Below are 18,789 nucleotides of genomic sequence, written 5' to 3' on the forward strand. Positions count from 1 at the left end.
GACCTGGGTTCAAATAATGTTTTTTTCAGTGTATGATTGAGCCTACCTGATGTGATAGAACCAATGGAATAGTCCCAAAGTGCAAGTGTCCTTCTGGAACTTCAGACATGCTCATTAAAACGTTTCAAGTAATTTGAAAGAAAACAAATACTATTTGACACCTGACACATTAAGTAGCATCTAACGGTGATTACCTTAGTAATGAAGAACACACACACACACACACACACACACACACACACACACACACTGTAATGAGGATGACACAGGGGAAATTAGGCATAAAAAGTGATTTAGCGTAATTGTCTTTTTTAGGTTAATGGATATGATGCAGCTACAGAGCTTTCAGAAAGTATTCACACCCCTTTACTTTTCCCACATTGTGTTGAGTTACAGCCTGAATTTAAAATGGATTTAAATAGAGTTATTGTGTCACTGATCCATACATAATACTCCCATAATGTCAAAGTGGAATTTTGGTTGTAGAACATTTCTGAAATTCATAAAAAATGAAAAGCTGAAATGTTTTGAGTCAATAAGTATTCGACCCCTTTGTTATGACAAGCCTTGACTAAACATGTGCTTAACAAATCACACAAGTTGTACGGACTCACTCTGTTTTCAATAATAGTGGTTAACATGATTTTTGAATGACTATCAATCTCTGTACCCTATATATACAATTATCTGTAAGGTCCCTCAATTGAGTAGTGAATTTCAAGCACAGATTCAACCACAAAGACCAGGGAGGTTTTTTAAAGCCTCGCAAAGAAATATACCGAATATCCCTTTGAGCATGGTGAAGTTATTAATTACACTTTGGATGATGTTTCAATACACCCAGTCACTACAAAGATACAGGCGTCCTTCCTAACTGAGTTGCGGGGGAGGAAGCTACCCAGGGACTTCACTATGAGGCCAATGGTGACTTTAATGGTTGTGATATTAGAACTGAGGATGGATAAACATTGTAGTTACTCCACAATATTAACCTAAATAACACAGTGAAAAGGAAGACTGTACAGATAAAAAATATTGCAAAACATGCATCCTGTTTGCATCAAGGCACTTAATTTCTTTGCCACATTTTTGCAGTATTACTTAACTTTTTGTCCTGAATACAAAGTGTTATGTTTTGGGCAAATCCAACACATCACTGAGTACCGCTTCATATTTTCAAGAATGTTGGTGGGCGCATCATGTTATGGGTATGCTTGTCATTGGAAGGCCTAGGGAGTTTTTTGGGATAAAAATAAACTGAATACAGCTAAGCACAGGCAAAACCTGGTTGTCATCTTTGCAACAGACACAAGGAGTCAAATTCACTTTTCAGCAGGACAAAAACCTAAAAGACAAAGACAAATCTACACTGGAATTGCTTACCAAGATGACATTGCATGTTCGTGAGTGGCCTAGTTACATTTTTTATTCAAATTGTCTTGAAAATCTATGGCAAGACTTAAATTATTTTCTAGCAATGATCAAAAACCAACAATAATTTTTTAAGAATAATGGCCAAATATTTTATAAAGCTCTTAGATTTACCCAAAAAGACTAATTGGGAGTTTGCAGGTTTTGGGGTGGGTTTGTATGTGTGTATTTCAGGAAATAGGGGAAACAGGGGAAAACAGCTGTTTCCCCTGACGAGAGGGAGGGTTCAGAGCTCCAATCGTTGATGGGGCCGACCAATCAGCTGTTTAGAATCCAGGAATCCATTTTCTGAAATACACACATTCAAACACATACAAACAAAACAACACAGAAACTGGGAAACGTAACAAGCCCACCCCAAAACCTGCAAACTCCCAAAAATCAACACGCATCCCCAGTTACTAAACCCGTGATAGAGCGTCGGCAACCACATTCGCCGAACCCTTCACATAGTTCATCTGTATATTGTATCCCTGTACAATCAGAGCCCACCGCATAAGGCGGCGGTTCTGACTTGTACATTTGCTTCAAAAACACCAAAGGATTATGGTCTGTGAAGACCAGTACAGGCAAGGCCCTGGAGCCCACATATTCCTCAAAAAAACTGTAAGGCTAGCAATAAAGCCAGCGTCTCTGGTTCAATGGTAGAGTACCTTGACTGACACGAGTTGAACTTACGGGAGAAGAAACTGACGGGCCGATCCCCTCCGTCTTCATCTTCCTGTAAGAGAACCGCACCCACCCACCCCCCCCCACTATACTAGCGTCAACCTCCAACTTAAAAGGTTTGTCAAAGTTGGGGGCGGCAAGCACTGGGGCACTACAAAGTAGCGCTTTGGCGGACTCAAAAGCATAGTTACATTCTTGGGACCACTTAAATGGTACTTTGGGATTAAGCAGAGATGTAAGGGGAGCTACTACCGTACTACTACCGTAGTACCACTACCATCCCCAGGAATCTGCACAACTGGCGGCGAGTCGTGGGAGCAGGAAAAGCAACAATTGCTTTTGCACACTTTATAAAAAAACACTTTGCCAGTTACTGGGTACACTTGACCTCGTCCCACCTGCTTCCCTAAGTAAGTCACAGTAGCCTTCCCAAACTCACACTTGACCTCGTCCCACCTGCTTCCCTAAGTAAGTCACAGTAGCCTTCCCAAACTCACACTTGACCTCGTCCCACCTGCTTCCCTAAGTAAGTCACAGTAGCCTTCCCAAACTCACACTTGACCTCGTCCCACCTGCTTCCCTAAGTAAGTCACAGTAGCCTTCCCAAACTCACACTTGGCCACATTGAGGGTTAAAGCAGCATTCTCCAACCACTGAAACACACTTTTCAAGGTGGCGAGAGGATCAGACCAAGTAGACGAATGAATCACCACATCGTCAAGGTCACATACAGTCCCATACCTCTTTCACTCACGGGGAGTTGAGTGTAGCAGGGGAACAGGGTTCCCTCCTCCAAGAGGCATGTGTAACATGTAGCAATACGCTGGCGCATGCATGCACGCACACGTTCATGTGTAAATGGAGTTTATGGCTCTTGTTTATAACTACCAAGAGCAAACCATGACATCAGAACACACACACTCTCTCGCGTGCGCTCACATACACAGTGCTAGCTAGCGGGGATTTTTCCACTGTTCCAGTAGTCTGTCACACCTCTCTCCCTCTACCACCTCTCTCCCTCTACCACCTCTCTCCCTCTACCACCTCTCTCCCTCTACCACCTCGCTCTGTTAGAATGGGAGCAGGGAGCTCTTTTCTTAGCTCAGCTCTGCTCTTTTCTTAGCTCAGCTCCTCACTCCCAGAGGTCCCTCCCTGCCTGCACCTGCTCTATATAGGTGACACGCAATGCATGTTGGGAGACCAGTGGCTGACACAATCTCTCTTTCTCTCTCTCTCTCTCGCGCACTCACGTTCTCCTCTCTCTCTCTCTCTCGCATTCTCCCCTCTCTCTCCCCTCGCTCTTGCTCCCCTCTCTCTCACCGTTGCTTTATTGTAGTAAGATTATCAGTAATAATGAACTAACTAATATAAATAACAGCAGTGAATAGTACTAGAATAACAGAGTACATAACAGGGACAATAAAAGGCTAAACATGGAAATTGAACAGGCTACTATTATTACCACTAAAATGAATGCTACCACCACTATTATTACCACTAAAATGAATGCCACCACCACTATTATTACCACTAAAATGAATGCCACCACCACTATTATTACCACTAAAATGAATGCCACCACCACTATTATTACCACTAAAATGAATGCTACCACCACTATTATTACCACTAAAATGAATGCTACCACCACTATTATTACCACTAAAATGAATGCTACCAACACTATTATTACCACTAAAATGAATGCTACCACCACTATTATTACCACTAAAATGAATGCTACCACCACTATTATTACCACTAAAATGAATGCTACCACCACTATTATTACCACTAAAATGAATGCTACCAACACTATTATTACCACTAAAATGAATGCTACCACCACTATTATTACCACTAAAATGAATGCTACCAACACTATTATTACCACTAAAATGAATGCTACCACCACTATTATTACCACTAAAATGAATGCTACCACCACTATTATTACCACTAAAATGAATGCTACCACCACTATTATTACCACTAATACTACAGCTGTCCTTACTACTACCATTACCACCAACTATCATCACAATTACATCAGTACTGCAACTACCACCATCATTACTACTACTACTACCACCATCATTACTACTACTACCATTACCACCATCATTACTACTACTACCATTACCACCATCAGTACTACTACTACCATTACCACCATCATTACTACTACTACCATTACCACCATCATTACTACTACTACCATTACCACAATCATTACTACTACTACTACCACCATCATTACTACTACTACCATTACCACCAACTATCATCACAATTACATCAGTACTGCAACTACCACCATCATTACTACTACTACTACTACCACCATCAGTACTACTACTACTACCACCATCATTACTACTACTACTACCACCATCATTACTACTACTACCACCATCTACTACTACTACCACCATCAGTACTACTACTACTACCACCATCAGTACTACTACTACTACCACCATCATTACTACTACTACCATTACCACCATCATTACTACTACTACCATTACCACCATCATTACTACTACTACCATTACCACCATCATTACTACTACTACCATTACCACCATCATTACTACTACTACCATTACCACCATCATTACTACTACTACCATTACCACCATCATTACTACTACTACCATTACCACCATCATTACTACTACTACCATTACCACCATCATTACTACTACTACCATTACCACCATCATTACTACTACTACCATTACCACCATCATTACTACTACTACCATTACCACCATCATTACTACTACTACCATTACCACCATCATTACTACTACTACCATTACCACCATCATTACTACTACTACCATTACCACCATCATTACTACTACTACCATTACCACCATCATTACTACTACTACCATTACCACCATCATTACTACTACTACCATTACCACCATCATTACTACTACTACTACCATTACCACCATCATTACTACTACTACTACCATTACCACCATCATTACTACTACTACCATTACCACCATCATTACTACTACTACCATTACCACCATCATTACTACTACTACCATTACCACCATCATTACTACTACTACCATTACCACCATCATGACTACTACTACCATTACCACCATCATGACTACTACTACCATTACCACCATCATGACTACTACTACCATTACCACCAACTGTCAACACAAATACATCAGTACTACATATAGCAGGTGTTTTACCTCTGTGCCAAATAGTGTGAGTCCTGGGGCTGCAGAATGGTCTAACCTGTCTGCTAATGCATTGATGTAAATGTTGAAAAGGTTTGGACTCAAACTGCAGCCTTGTCTCACACCTCGACCTCGCAAAAATAAAGATGTTCTTTGGTTTTTGATTTTCTGTGTGCATATATTTTATTAAATCATAAACCTTTACCACCAAGCCCACTTTGGAAAATTCTGAAAAATAGACCTTCGTGCCGAATGGAATGTTTTATAAAATTCAATAAAGCAAGCAACGATTTTGCCCTCTCTTTTTGGGGGGTGGACGTGTTTATTAATTAGCGTGTGTAAGGTGTGTGTGTATGGTTAGTAGTGTGACGGTGAGGGAGAGAGAGAGTTGTGTGGTGAATCACTCCTCTCCCCTGCTCCCTGATACAGTTCTGATTACTGTGGTAGAGGGTGCTGGGGAAATTACAGGCTGTCTGATTTCCATTGTCTTCAGACTGGAGTTTGGTCACACGAGAGGGATATTTCGCTCTCTTTACTCTCTCCATCTCATCATGATGAGCAGTATTCTCATCACTCTCTGCTGTTTCCATTGCCTCTGTAGTCTGAAGCAGAGAAGTAGGATTCTCCTGGACAACAGAGGACTCTGCTCCTCAGCTGGCTGAGCTGGAAGTGTTGCTGGAGGTCATTTCATAGAGACAATTCTCAAGTCTTTTGTTGTGTTGTTTTCCTCCTCCTGCTTTGCACTAAGGTTACTATCTCGATTTTTATCTCTGTCACACTATTGAGTTTGACTGGGTCTGTCTGTCTCTCTTTCTATCCCTCTCTCTCTCTTGCTCCTCTGTCTCTTTCTATCCCTCTTTCTGTCTTTTTCTCTCTCCTCGACCTCTCCCCGCTCTCTCTCTTTCTCTTCTCCTCTCTCTCTACTCTCCTCTCTCTCTCTACTCTCCACTGAGGTAGAGACTGTGATCCTTAGCTGTCCTTCTGTCCACTGAGGTAGAGACTGTGACCCTTAGCTGTCCTTCGGTCCACTGAGGTAGAGACTGTGACCCTTAGCTGTCCTTCGGTCCACTGAGGTAGAGACTGACCCTTAGCTGTGATTCAGTCCACTGAGGTAGAGACTGTGACCCTTAGCTGTCAATCAGTCCACTGAGGTAGAGACTGTGACCCTTAGCTGTCAATCAGTCCACTGAGGTAGAGACTGTGACCCTTAGCTGTCCTTCAGTCCACTGAGGTAGAGACTGTGACCCTTAGCTGTCCTTCAGTCCACTGAGGTAGAGACTGTGACCCTTAGCTGTGATTCAGTCCACTGAGGTAGAGACTGTGACCCTTAGCTGTCAATCAGTCCACTGAGGTAGAGACTGTGACCCTTAGCTGTCCTTCGGTCCACTGAGGTAGAGACTGTGACCCTTAGCTGTCCTTCAGTCCACTGAGGTAGAGACTGTGACCCTTAGCTGTCCTTCAGTCCACTGAGGTAGAGACTGTGACCCTTAGCTGTCCTTCAGTCCACTGAGGTAGAGACTGTGACCCTTAGCTGTCCTTCGGTCCACTGAGGTAGAGACTGACCCTTAGCTGTCCTTCAGTCCACTGAGGTAGAGACTGTGACCCTTAGCTGTCCGTCAGTCCACTGAGGTAGAGACTGTGACCCTTAGCTGTCCTTCAGTCCACTGAGGTAGAGACTGTGACCCTTAGCTGTCCTTCAGTCCACTGAGGTAGAGACTGTGACCCTTAGCTGTGATTCAGTCCACTGAGGTAGAGACTGTGACCCTTAGCTGTCCTTCAGTCCACTGAGGTAGAGACTGTGACCCTTAGCTGTCAATCAGTCCACTGAGGTAGAGACTGTGACCCTTAGCTGTCAATCAGTCCACTGAGGTAGAGACTGTGACCCTTAGCTGTCCTTCAGTCCACTGAGGTAGAGACTGTGACCCTTAGCTGTCCTTCAGTCCACTGAGGTAGAGACTGTGACCCTTAGCTGTCCTTCAGTCCACTGAGGTAGAGACTGTGACCCTTAGCTGTCCTTCGGTCCACTGAGGTAGAGACTGTGACCCTTAGCTGTCCTTCGGTCCACTGAGGTAGAGACTGTGACCCTTAGCTGTCCTTCAGTCCACTGAGGTAGAGACTGTGACCCTTAGCTGTCATTCAGTCCACTGAGGTAGAGACTGTGACCCTTAGCTGTGATTCAGACCCTACTGTCTCAGGAATGTATACAATCTGAAGTTCTGTAACGCTACGCCCTCCTGAACAGACCCTACTGTCTCAGAAATGTATACAATCTGAAGTTCTGTAACACTACACCCTCCTGAACAGACCCTACTGTCTCTGCTGTTGTCCTACATGCAGGGGTGATGACGTCATGGTAGAACAAGTTACTGGGTCAGTAGGCTGTAGGGAGCAGCCGTGGCCTGGGACTACACAGGCTCTGACAAACAAACACATGCACGCACACACACACACACACACACACAGAGAACTACACAGCCACCAGGCTCTGACACTTTTAGCACTGTGCTATCATGCCTCACACACAGACACACACTATATAGACAAAAGTATGTGGACACTCCTTCAAATGAGTGGATTCGGCTATTTCAGCCACACCGTTGCTGCCAAGTGTATAAAATTTAGCACACAGCCATGCAATCTCCATAGACAAACAATGACAGTAGACTGGCCTTACTGAAGAGCTCAGTGACTTTCAATGTGGCACCGTCATAGGATGCCACCTTTCCAACAAGTCAGTTCGTCAAATTTCTGCCCTGCTAGTCCTGCCCCGGTCAACTGTAAGTGCTGTTATTGTCGAACACCTTTGGGATGAATTGAAACGCCGACTGCGAGCCAGGCCTAATCGCCCAACATCAGCGCCCGTCTTCACTAATGCTCTTGTGTCTGAATGGAAGCAAGTCCCCACAGCAATGTTCCAACAGTGGAAAGTCTTCCCAGAAGGGGGGACCAACTCCATATTAATGGCCATGATTTTGGAATGAGATGTTTGACGAGCAGGTGTCCACATACTTTTGGTTATGTAGTGCGTTGATCAACAAGCTTCCTCCACAGAGGCTGAGGTCACTGGGAGAAGAGTTTTAATAAGACAGTTGGATAGAAAAGGGATGGGTGGATACCTGGGCTGCATCGAGAACGAGGGAAGGAGACGTGGTTCATAAATAGAGTTAATGTGTGGGGTGCATAGAGAACGAGGGAAGGAGACGTGGTTCATAAATAGAGTTAATGTGTGGGGTGCATAGAGAACGAGGGAAGGAGACGTGGTTCATAAATAGAGTTACTGTGTGGGGTGCATAGAGAACGAGGGAAGGAGACGTGGTTCATAAATAGAGTTACTGTGTGGGCTGCATAGAGAACGAGGGAAGGAGACGTGGTTCATAAATAGAGTTAATGTGTGGGGTGAATAGAGAACGAGGGAAGGAGACGTGGTTCATAAATAGAGTTAATGTGTGGGGTGCATAGAGAACGAGGGAAGGAGACGTGGTTCATAAATAGAGTTAATGTGTGGGGGTGCATAGAGAACGAGGGAAGGAGACGTGGTTCATAAATAGAGTTAATGTGTGGGGTGCATAGAGAACGAGGGAAGGAGACGTGGTTCATAAATAGAGTTAATGTGTGGGGTGCATAGAGAACGAGGGAAGGAGACGTGGTTCATAAATAGAGTTAATGTGTGGGGTGCATAGAGAACGAGGGAAGGAGACGTGGTTCATAAATAGAGTTAATGTGTGGGGTGCATAGAGAACGAGGGAAGGAGACGTGGTTCATAAATAGAGTTAATGTGTGGGGTGCATAGAGAACGAGGGAAGGAGACGTGGTTCATAAATAGAGTTAATGTGTGGGGTGCATAGAGAACGAGGGAAGGAGACGTGGTTCATAAATAGAGTTAATGTGTGGGGTGCATAGAGAACGAGGGAAGGAGACGTGGTTCATAAATAGAGTTAATGTGTGGGGTGCATAGAGAACGAGGGAAGGAGACGTGGTTCATAAATAGAGTTAATGTGTGGGGTGCATAGAGAACGAGGGAAGGAGACGTGGTTCATAAATAGAGTTAATGTGTGGGGTGCATAGAGAACGAGGGAAGGAGACGTTCGTTCATAAATAGAGTTAATGTGTGGGGGTGCATAGAGAACGAGGGAAGGAGACGTTCGTTCATAAATAGAGTTAATGTGTGGGGTGCATAGAGAACGAGGGAAGGAAACGTGGTTCATAAATAGAGTTACTGTGTGGGGGTGCATAGAGAACGAGGGAAGGAGACGTGGTTCATAAATAGAGTTAATGTGTGGGGGTGCATAGAGAACGAGGGAAGGAGACGTGGTTCATAAATAGAGTTAATGTGTGGGGTGCATAGAGAACGAGGTAAGGAGACGTGGTTCATAAATAGAGTTAATGTGTGGGGGTGCATAGAGAACGAGGGAAGGAGACGTGGTTCATAAATAGAGTTAATGTGTGGGGTGCATAGAGAACGAGGGAAGGAGACGTGGTTCATAAATAGAGTTAATGTGTGGGGTGCATAGAGAACGAGGGAAGGAGACGTGGTTCATAAATAGAGTTAATGTGTGGGGGTGCATAGAGAACGAGGGAAGGAGACGTGGTTCATAAATAGAGTTAATGTGTGGGGGTGCATAGAGAACGAGGGAAGGAGACGTGGTTCATAAATAGAGTTAATGTGTGGGGTGCATAGAGAACGAGGGAAGGAGACGTGGTTCATAAATAGAGTTAATGTGTGGGGTGCATAGAGAACGAGGGAAGGAGACGTGGTTCATAAATAGAGTTAATGTGTGGGGCTGCATAGAGAACGAGGGAAGGAGACGTGGTTCATAAATAGAGTTAATGTGTGGGGTGCATAGAGAACGAGGGAAGGAGACGTGGTTCATAAATAGAGTTAATGTGTGGGGTGCATAGACACGGATCATCTGGAAAATAAGCTCAAACCGCCTCTGCGTAAAGATTAGCTCTGTTTGTTGTAACATGCACCTGCACACACTGTCTGTCTGTCTCTGTCAGGGGTTTCAGCTGTTACCTGTCTCACACATTATTCATCCTCCCATTATCAGTATTCATGTCGGTTTCCCCCTGAGGGATAGAGACTGTGTGCTAGGTACACACACACACACACACCACTCCCTGATTGCATCATCAGTGTGCTGTGGGACAGGGTCACCTGAAGAGAGATTGCTGATGTCATATGAAGGAAAAGGTGTAGGAGAGGACAGTGTTAAGTGTGTTTGTTAATAGCTACACACACACTTTCTTTTTGAAACAGCTGCCTCAACTTCTCCCATGGCAAAAACCCTAGCATTATGCTGCTTCCATGACAACCCATAGTGATTCCTGTCTGACCTTCACTGATTGATTCACAGCTTACGTTCCTCTCAGGCTCTCCTCTCCTCTCAGGCTCTCCTCTCCTCTCAGGCTCTCCTCTCCTCTCCTCTCAGGCTCTCCTCTCAGGCTCTCCGCTCCTCTCAGGCTCTCCGCTCCTCTCAGGCTCTCCGCTCCTCTCAGGCTCTCCGCTCCTCTCAGGCTCTCCTCTCCTCTCAGGCTCTGCTCTCCTCTCAGGCTCTCCTCTCAGGCTCTCCTCTCCTCTTAGGCTCTCCTCTCCTCTTAGGCTCTCCTCTCAGGCTCTCCTCTCCTCTTAGGCTCTCCTCTTAGGCTCTCCTCTTAGGCTCTCCTCTCCTCTTAGGCTCTCCTCTCCTCTTAGGCTCTCCTCTTAGGCTCTCCTCTTAGGCTCTCCTCTCCTCTTAGGCTCTCCTCTCCTCTCAGGCTCTCCTCTCAGGCTCTCCTCTCAGGCTCTCCTCTCAGGCTCTCCTCTCAGGCTCTCCTCTCAGGCTCTCCTCTCCTCTCAGGCTCTCCTCTCCTCTTAGGCTCTCCTCTCCTCTTAGGCTCTCCTCTCAGGCTCTCCTCTCCTCTTAGGCTCTCCTCTTAGGCTCTCCTCTCCTCTTAGGCTCTCCTCTTAGGCTCTCCTCTCCTCTTAGGCTCTCCTCCTAGGCTCTCCTCTTAGGCTCTCCTCTCCTCTCAGGCTCTCCTCTCAGGCTCTCCTCTCAGGCTCTCCTCTCAGGCTCTCCTCTCAGGCTCTCCTCTCAGGCTCTCCTCTCCTCTCAGGCTCTCCTCTCAGGCTCTCCTCTCAGGCTCTCCTCTCAGGCTCTCCTCTCAGGCTCTCCTCTCCTCTCAGGCTCTCCTCTCCTCTCAGGCTCTCCTCTCCTCTCAGGCTCTCCTCTCCTCTCAGGCTCTCCTCTCCTCTCAGGCTCTCCTCTCCTCTCAGGCTCTCCTCTCCTCTCAGGCTCTCCTCTCCTCTCAGGCTCTCCTCTCCTTTCAGGCTCTCCTCTCCTTTCAGGCTCTCCTCTCCTCTCAGGCTCTCCTCTCCTCTCAGGCTCTCCTCTCCTCTCAGGCTCTCCTCTCCTCTCAGGCTCTCCTCTCCTTTCAGGCTCTCCTCTCCTTTCAGGCTCTCCTCTCCTCTCAGGCTCTCCTCTCCTCTCCTCTCAGGCTCTCCTCTCCTCTCCTCTCAGGCTCTCCTCTCCTCTCAGGCTCTCCTCTCCTCTCAGGCTCTCCTCTCAGGCTCTCCTCTCAGGCTCTCCTCTCAGGCTCTCCTCTCAGGCTCTCCTCTCAGGCTCTCCTCTCAGGCTCTCCTCTCAGGCTCTCCTCTCCTCTCAGGCTCTCCTCTCCTCTCAGGCTCTCCTCTCCTCTCAGGCTCTCCTCTCCTCTCAGGCTCTCCTCTCCTCTCAGGCTCTCCTCTCCTCTCAGGCTCTCCTCTCCTCTCAGGCTCTCCTCTCCTCTCAGGCTCTCCTCTCCTTTCAGGCTCTCCTCTCCTTTCAGGCTCTCCTCTCCTCTCAGGCTCTCCTCTCCTCTCAGGCTCTCCTCTCCTCTCCTCTCAGGCTCTCCTCTCCTCTCCTCTCAGGCTCTCCTCTCAGGCTCTCCTCTCAGGCTCTCCTCTCAGGCTCTCCTCTCAGCCTCTCCTCTCAGGCTCTCCTCTCAGGCTCTCCTCTCAGGCTCTCCTCTCAGGCTCTCCTCTCAGGCTCTCCTCTCCTCTCAGGCTCTCTTCTCCTCTCAGGCTCTCTTCTCCTCTCAGGCTCTCTTCTCCTCTCAGGCTCTCTTCTCCTCTCAGGCTCTCTTCTCCTCTCAGGCTCTCTTCTCCTCTCAGGCTCTCTTCTCCTCTCAGGCTCTCTTCTCCTCTCAGGCTCTCTTCTCCTCTCAGGCTCTCTTCTCCTCTCAGGCTCTCTTCTCCTCTCAGGCTCTCCTCTCCAGGCTCTCCTCTCCTCTGGTGTTTTCTGTCTGTGATGGTGATGACTACATATCAGTGTTGTAATGAGAAAGCTTCCATACACTAACCGAGGGAATGTGGAAAGGGTCTGTGTTTACTCCACTGAGCTCTGTTTATACCTGGGAGCTGTCAGACGTGCTCACTTGTTGCTCTGCAGGTGTGGACTAAAATGAGCTCACCTGCAGACACACACACACACACACACACACACACACACACACAGGCCTATTGTTCTCCATGTTGCTGTGGGTGGTGTTAGGATAGAGAGGGGTGTAATACACTGATACACCACTGTGGTATTTATTAGGGGGGGGGGGGTGTTCTCCTATCAACCCGTCTGTCATAGCAAAGCTGAATGGTGATTAGCTGGTATGCGGACATCCTTGTTGAAGCTGCCAAACCTCTCAGGTTTCTGCTGGCTGCTGGTTTCTGTCACACGCACACACACACCATCATTGCACACAACCGAGTCAAACAATGTTTCCTAATAACGTCATATATTGATTCTGTCTCAGGCTGAGTGCCAAATGACACCTTATTCCCTATATAGTGCACTACTTTAGACCAGGGCCCTGTGGGCCTATGGACTATAGGGTGACATTTGAGACACATACATCTGATTCTGTCTAGTAGTCTCTGCAGTAACCATGCCAACGTGTGGTTTTTTTTGTGTCCGATTTCGTATTTTCTGTTTGATACAAGATAAAAGTTGTCATGGCAACAATGAACATTTCCATTGCAATGTCATGCTGGAAACATCCTCATGTTTTCCCAGTGAATGCCATCTGAACAGCTCCAGCATCATGCAACGTGTCTCCACCTGCTTGACATCGGTATTATTCATTCCTGCTTTATTCCAGAACATCATTCAACATATTTTCCCTCCATCATATAGGTCTTCTGTTGTAAACAACCTGCCACGCCTGTTGAGGAAATCCTGGGTCGTACTCCGTAGGAATAACATTACACCCAGTCAAACGGGGGAGTACTGGGGGTGGGGGGGTGTGGGTGTCTGAGAGGCTTGTACTCGGTAGGAATAACATTAAACCCAGTGAAACGGGGGAGTACTGTGGGTGTGTGTGTGACAATGTTGTCATGGTGTGTGTGTGACCGTCCCTCCAATAGCTACCCATTTGTTAATTGATCCAGCCACTAAGACCCGACCAACAGAATGCCCGGCTCCCTAAGCCCCTGGGGGCTGTGATCAGGGGATCAGTATTATCTGTAATCGGCTTAGCAGGCCTGCGTGCGGGAGCTGCCAGCCTGACAGGATGTTATGGCCTGCTCTTGTGCTTCTTGGATTGACAGACCGACAGACGATCAGTGTTGTAACACTCAGTCAGGAAACATCTCCATCGTCTTAGAAACGCTTCCTCTGCTTCGGACAGACAGACAGACAGACAGACAGACAGACAGACAGACAGACAGACGGACAGACGGACGGACGGACGGACGGACGGACGGACGATCAGTGTTGTAACACTCAGTCAGGAAACATCTCCATCATCTTAGAAACGCTTCCTCTGCTTCGACGGACAGACAGACAGACGGACGGACGGACGGACGGACGGACGGACGGACGGACGGACGGACGGACGGACGGACGGACGGACGATCAGTGTTGTAACACTCAGTCAGGAAACATCTCCATCATCTTAGAAACGCTTCCTCTGCTTCGACGGACAGACAGACAGACAGACGGACGGACGGACGGACGGACGGACGGACGGACGGACGGACGATCAGTGTGTTTCAGACTCAGGCACTCTCTCCTTGCACTTGGTCTCCCAAACAGACAAAGAAGAAGAAAACATCAGTCGACCTGGTACACCATTCAATCTAATCAGTCGACCTGGTACACCATTCAATCTAATCAGTCTACCTGGTACACCATTCAATCTAATCAGTCTACCTGGTACACCATTCAATCTAATCAGTCTACCTGGTACACCGTTCAATCTAATCAGTCGACCTGGTACACCGTTCAATCTAATCAGTCGACCTGGTACACCGTTCAATCTAATCAGTCGACCTGGTACACCGTTCAATCTAATCAGTCGACCTGGTACACCGTTCAATCTAATCAGTCGACCTGGTACACCGTTCAATCTAATCGGTCTACCTGGTACACCGTTCAAGTCTGTTTATTTACCACAATACCAAGGCTCTAGGTTACAACTACAACTTAGCTAATCACATGAGTATGGACAGACAATCAAAACATGCTCTGTTTCTGTTTCTCTGTTTTTACTTTCAGAGAACGAGTAGTTCTACTGTGTTCTCCCTCTACAGGGTTAGAATGACTAGTTCTACTGTGTTCTCCCTCTACAGGGTTAGAATGAGTAGTTCTACTGTGTTCTCCCTCTACAGGGTTAGAATGACTAGTTCTACTGTGTTCTCCCTCTACAGGGTTAGAATGACTAGTTCTACTGTGTTCTCCCTCTATAGGGTTAGAATGACTAGTTATACTGTGTTCTCCCTCTACAGGGTTAGAACGAGTAGTTCTACTGTGTTCTCCCTCTACAGGGTTAGAATGACTAGTTCTACTGTGTTCTCCCTCTATAGGGTTAGAATGACTAGTTATACTGTGTTCTCCCTCTACAGGGTTAGAACGAGTAGTTCTACTGTGTTCTCCCTCTACAGGGTTAGAATGACTAGTTCTACTGTGTTCTCCCTCTACAGGGTTAGAATGACTAGTTCTACTGTGTTCTCCCTCTATAGGGTTAGAATGACTAGTTCTACTGTGTTCTCCCTCTACATGGTTAGAATGACTAGTTCTACTGTGTTCTCCCTCTATAGGGTTAGAATGACTAGTTCTACTGTGTTCTCCCTCTATAGGGTTAGAATGACTAGTTATACTGTGTTCTCCCTCTACAGGGTTAGAATGACTAGTTCTACTGTGTTCTCCCTCTATAGGGTTAGAATGACTAGTTCTACTGTGTTCTCCCTCTACAGGGTTAGAATGACTAGTTCTACTGTGTTCTCCCTCTACAGGGTTAGAATGACTAGTTCTACCGTGTTCTCCCTCTATAGGGTTAGAATGACTAGTTATACTGTGTTCTCCCTCTAAAAAAACTCTTTAACATTAGAACTGAGATGGATCAGAGTCTCTTTAACATTAGAACTGAGATGGAATCAGAGTGTTTTTAACATTAGAACTGAGATGGAATCAGAGTGTTTTTAACATTAGAACTGAGATGGATCAGAGTCTTTAACATTAGAACTGAGATGGATCAGAGTGTTTTTAACATTTGAACTGAGATGGATCAGAGTCTTTAACATTAGAACTGAGATGGATCAGAGTGTTTTTAACATTAGAACTGAGATGGAATCAGAGTGTTTTTAACATTAGAACTGAGATGGAATCAGAGTGTTTTTAACATTAGAACTGAGATGGATCAGTGTTTTTAACATTAGAACTGAGATGGAATCAGAGTGTTTTTAACATTAGAACTGAGATGGATCAGAGTGTTTAACATTAGAACTGAGATGGATCAGAGTGTTTAACATTAGAACTGAGATGGATCAGAGTGTTTAACATTAGAACTGAGATGGATCAGAGTGTTTTTAACATTAGAACTGAGATGGATCAGAGTGTTTTTAACATTAGAACTGAGATGGATCAGAGTGTTTTTAACATTAGAACTGAGATGGATCAGAGTGTTTTTAACATTAGAACTGAGATGGATCAGAGTGTTTAACATTAGAACTGAGATGGATCAGAGTGTTTTTAACATTAGAACTGAGATGGATCAGAGTGTTTTTAACATTAGAACTGAGATGGATCAGAGTGTTTTTAACATTAGAACTGAGATGGATCAGAGTGTTTTTAACATTAGAACTGAGATGGATCAGAGTGTTTAACATTAGAACTGAGATGGATCAGAGTGTTTAACATTAGAACTGAGATGGATCAGAGTCTTTAACATTAGAACTGAGATGGATCAGAGTGTTTTTAACATTAGAACTGAGATGGATCAGTGTTTTTAACATTAGAACTGAGATGGATCAGAGTGTTTAACATTAGAACTGAGATGGATCAGAGTGTTTAACATTAGAACTGAGATGGATCAGAGTGTTTAACATTAGAACTGAGATGGATCAGAGTGTTTTTAACATTAGAACTGAGATGGAATCAGAGTGTTTTTAACATTAGACCTGAGATGGATCAGAGTGTTTAACATTAGAACTGAGATGGATCAGAGTGTTTAACATTAGAACTGAGATGGATCAGAGTGTTTTTAACATTAGAACTGAGATGGATCAGAGTGTTTTTAACATTAGAACTGAGATGGATCAGAGTGTTTTTAACATTAGAACTGAGATGGATCAGAGTCTTTAACATTAGAACTGAGATGGATCAGAGTGTTTTTAACATTAGAACTGAGATGGATCAGAGTGTTTTTAACATTAGAACTGAGATGGATCAGAGTGTTTAACATTAGAACTGAGATGGATCAGAGTGTTTTTAACATTAGAACTGAGATGGAGCAGAGTCTTTAACATTAGAACTGAGATGGATCAGAGTGTTTAACATTAGAACTGAGATGGATCAGAGTCTTTAACATTAGAACTGAGATGGATCAGAGTGTTTTTAACATTAGAACTGAGATGGATCAGAGTCTTTAACATTAGAACTGAGATGGATCAGAGTCTTTAACATTAGAACTGAGATGGATCAGAGTGTTTTTAACATTAGAACTGAGATGGATCAGAGTCTTTTTAACATTAGAACTGAGATGGATCAGAGTGTTTTTAACATTAGAACTGAGATGGATCAGAGTGTTTTTAACATTAGAACTGAGATGGATCAGAGTCTTTTTAACATTAGAACTGAGATGGATCAGAGGGTTTTTAGCATTAGAACTGAGATGGATCAGAGTGTTTTTAACATTAGATCTGAGATGGATCAGGCCCCATCTTCTTAACATCAGATGGTTCTGAGGACTTGATGGAAGGAGTTCTCTGATAGAAAGATTTCTAAGGTTTGAAGACTTAGACTCTTTAATGTTCTTTAGTAAAGGGTCATCAAACACATAAAACTAGTCTTGACTTTGTGGTAGAGGTTCTTTACAAATATTTCACGCAAATATTTAATAAATGTGCTATTTGAAAATGTATTTCCATTATAAATGGCTTTGCTTTAATCACAAATTCACTCTGGGTCTGACTATTTTACCAATGTGTATTTAGAGTAGACACTCTGTTTAGTCTTGTTCATAGTCCTCTGGTGTTTGCTAAAGGAGGGTTTGGACTTGGTAATGGGAACCTGTTTCCATCCTCTCTGTAATGTCTCTTTCTTTTTCTCTCTTTCTGTCTCTCTCGCTCTCTCTCTGTATTTCTGTCTCTCAAGGTCTCTCTCTGTATTTCTGTCTCTCAAGGTCTCTCTCTGTATTTCTGTCTCTCAAGGTCTCTCTCTGTATTTCTGTCTCTCAAGGTCTCTCTGTATTTCTGTCTCTCAAGGTCTCCGCTCTCTGTTCTTTTCTCAATCTAGATATTTTGTTCCTTTTCTTTACAATGCATTGCATAATCAGAAGAGGCAGCATGTAGGTATATTAAAAACACCAGGACAAGTCTTCCACTGGCTGCATGACTCTCCCTCACCTCTCCTTCTTTAGTTCTCTCTCTTTCACTCCTCTTTCGTTTGGAGATTAGCTGTTTTTTATTTATTTATTTGTCATATTGCCAATATAAAGATAAACCAACCAAGGCAATATGTTTGATCCCGACATAAAACACCAGCAGTTATATCAAGTTTGAATAATATATATTTTTTGCTTGTACCCCTTTTTGAAGTGCTTTCTTTCACTACATCTTCTTTAGAAGAGGTCCTTCTCGTTTATTTGCATCGTTTCCTTCCCTCCTCCTTTCCTTTCTGTCTTGTTTAATGTGTCATTGTATTTTATTTATCTGTTAAATGTGTTTCCTGTTGAGACATCCAATGTTCCACCATGCACCATCCTGGCTACCAGTCTGTCCTCTGTCTGTTAGTGCGTCTGTTGTGTCGTTGTGTTGCTGCATGGGTTCTCTGCACACTGGGGTCTCTCTCTCCCCTCTCGTGCTCTCTCTCTCCCCTCTCGTGCTCTCTCTCTCCCCTCTCGCGCTCTCTCTCTCGCTTTCTCGCGCTCTCTCTCGCTCTCTCGCTTTCTCGCTCTCTCTCTCTCGCTTTCTCGCTCTCTCGCTCTCTCTCTCCCGCTCTTCCCACTTTCTCTC

The 18,789-nt window shown here is 44.9% G+C and overlaps 1 protein-coding gene across 4 annotated transcripts in view; it reads left to right on the forward strand.

The window, feature by feature from the left end:
- The window catches only part of LOC139570932 (BAR/IMD domain-containing adapter protein 2-like), a 174,740-nt gene that overhangs the window by 83,785 nt on the left and 72,166 nt on the right, over window positions 1-18,789 (forward strand). The gene's annotated exons all lie outside the window — the stretch shown is intronic.

This window comes from Salvelinus alpinus, chromosome 1 (assembly GCF_045679555.1).
Source record: "Salvelinus alpinus chromosome 1, SLU_Salpinus.1, whole genome shotgun sequence".
Lineage (NCBI taxonomy): Eukaryota > Metazoa > Chordata > Actinopteri > Salmoniformes > Salmonidae > Salvelinus > Salvelinus alpinus.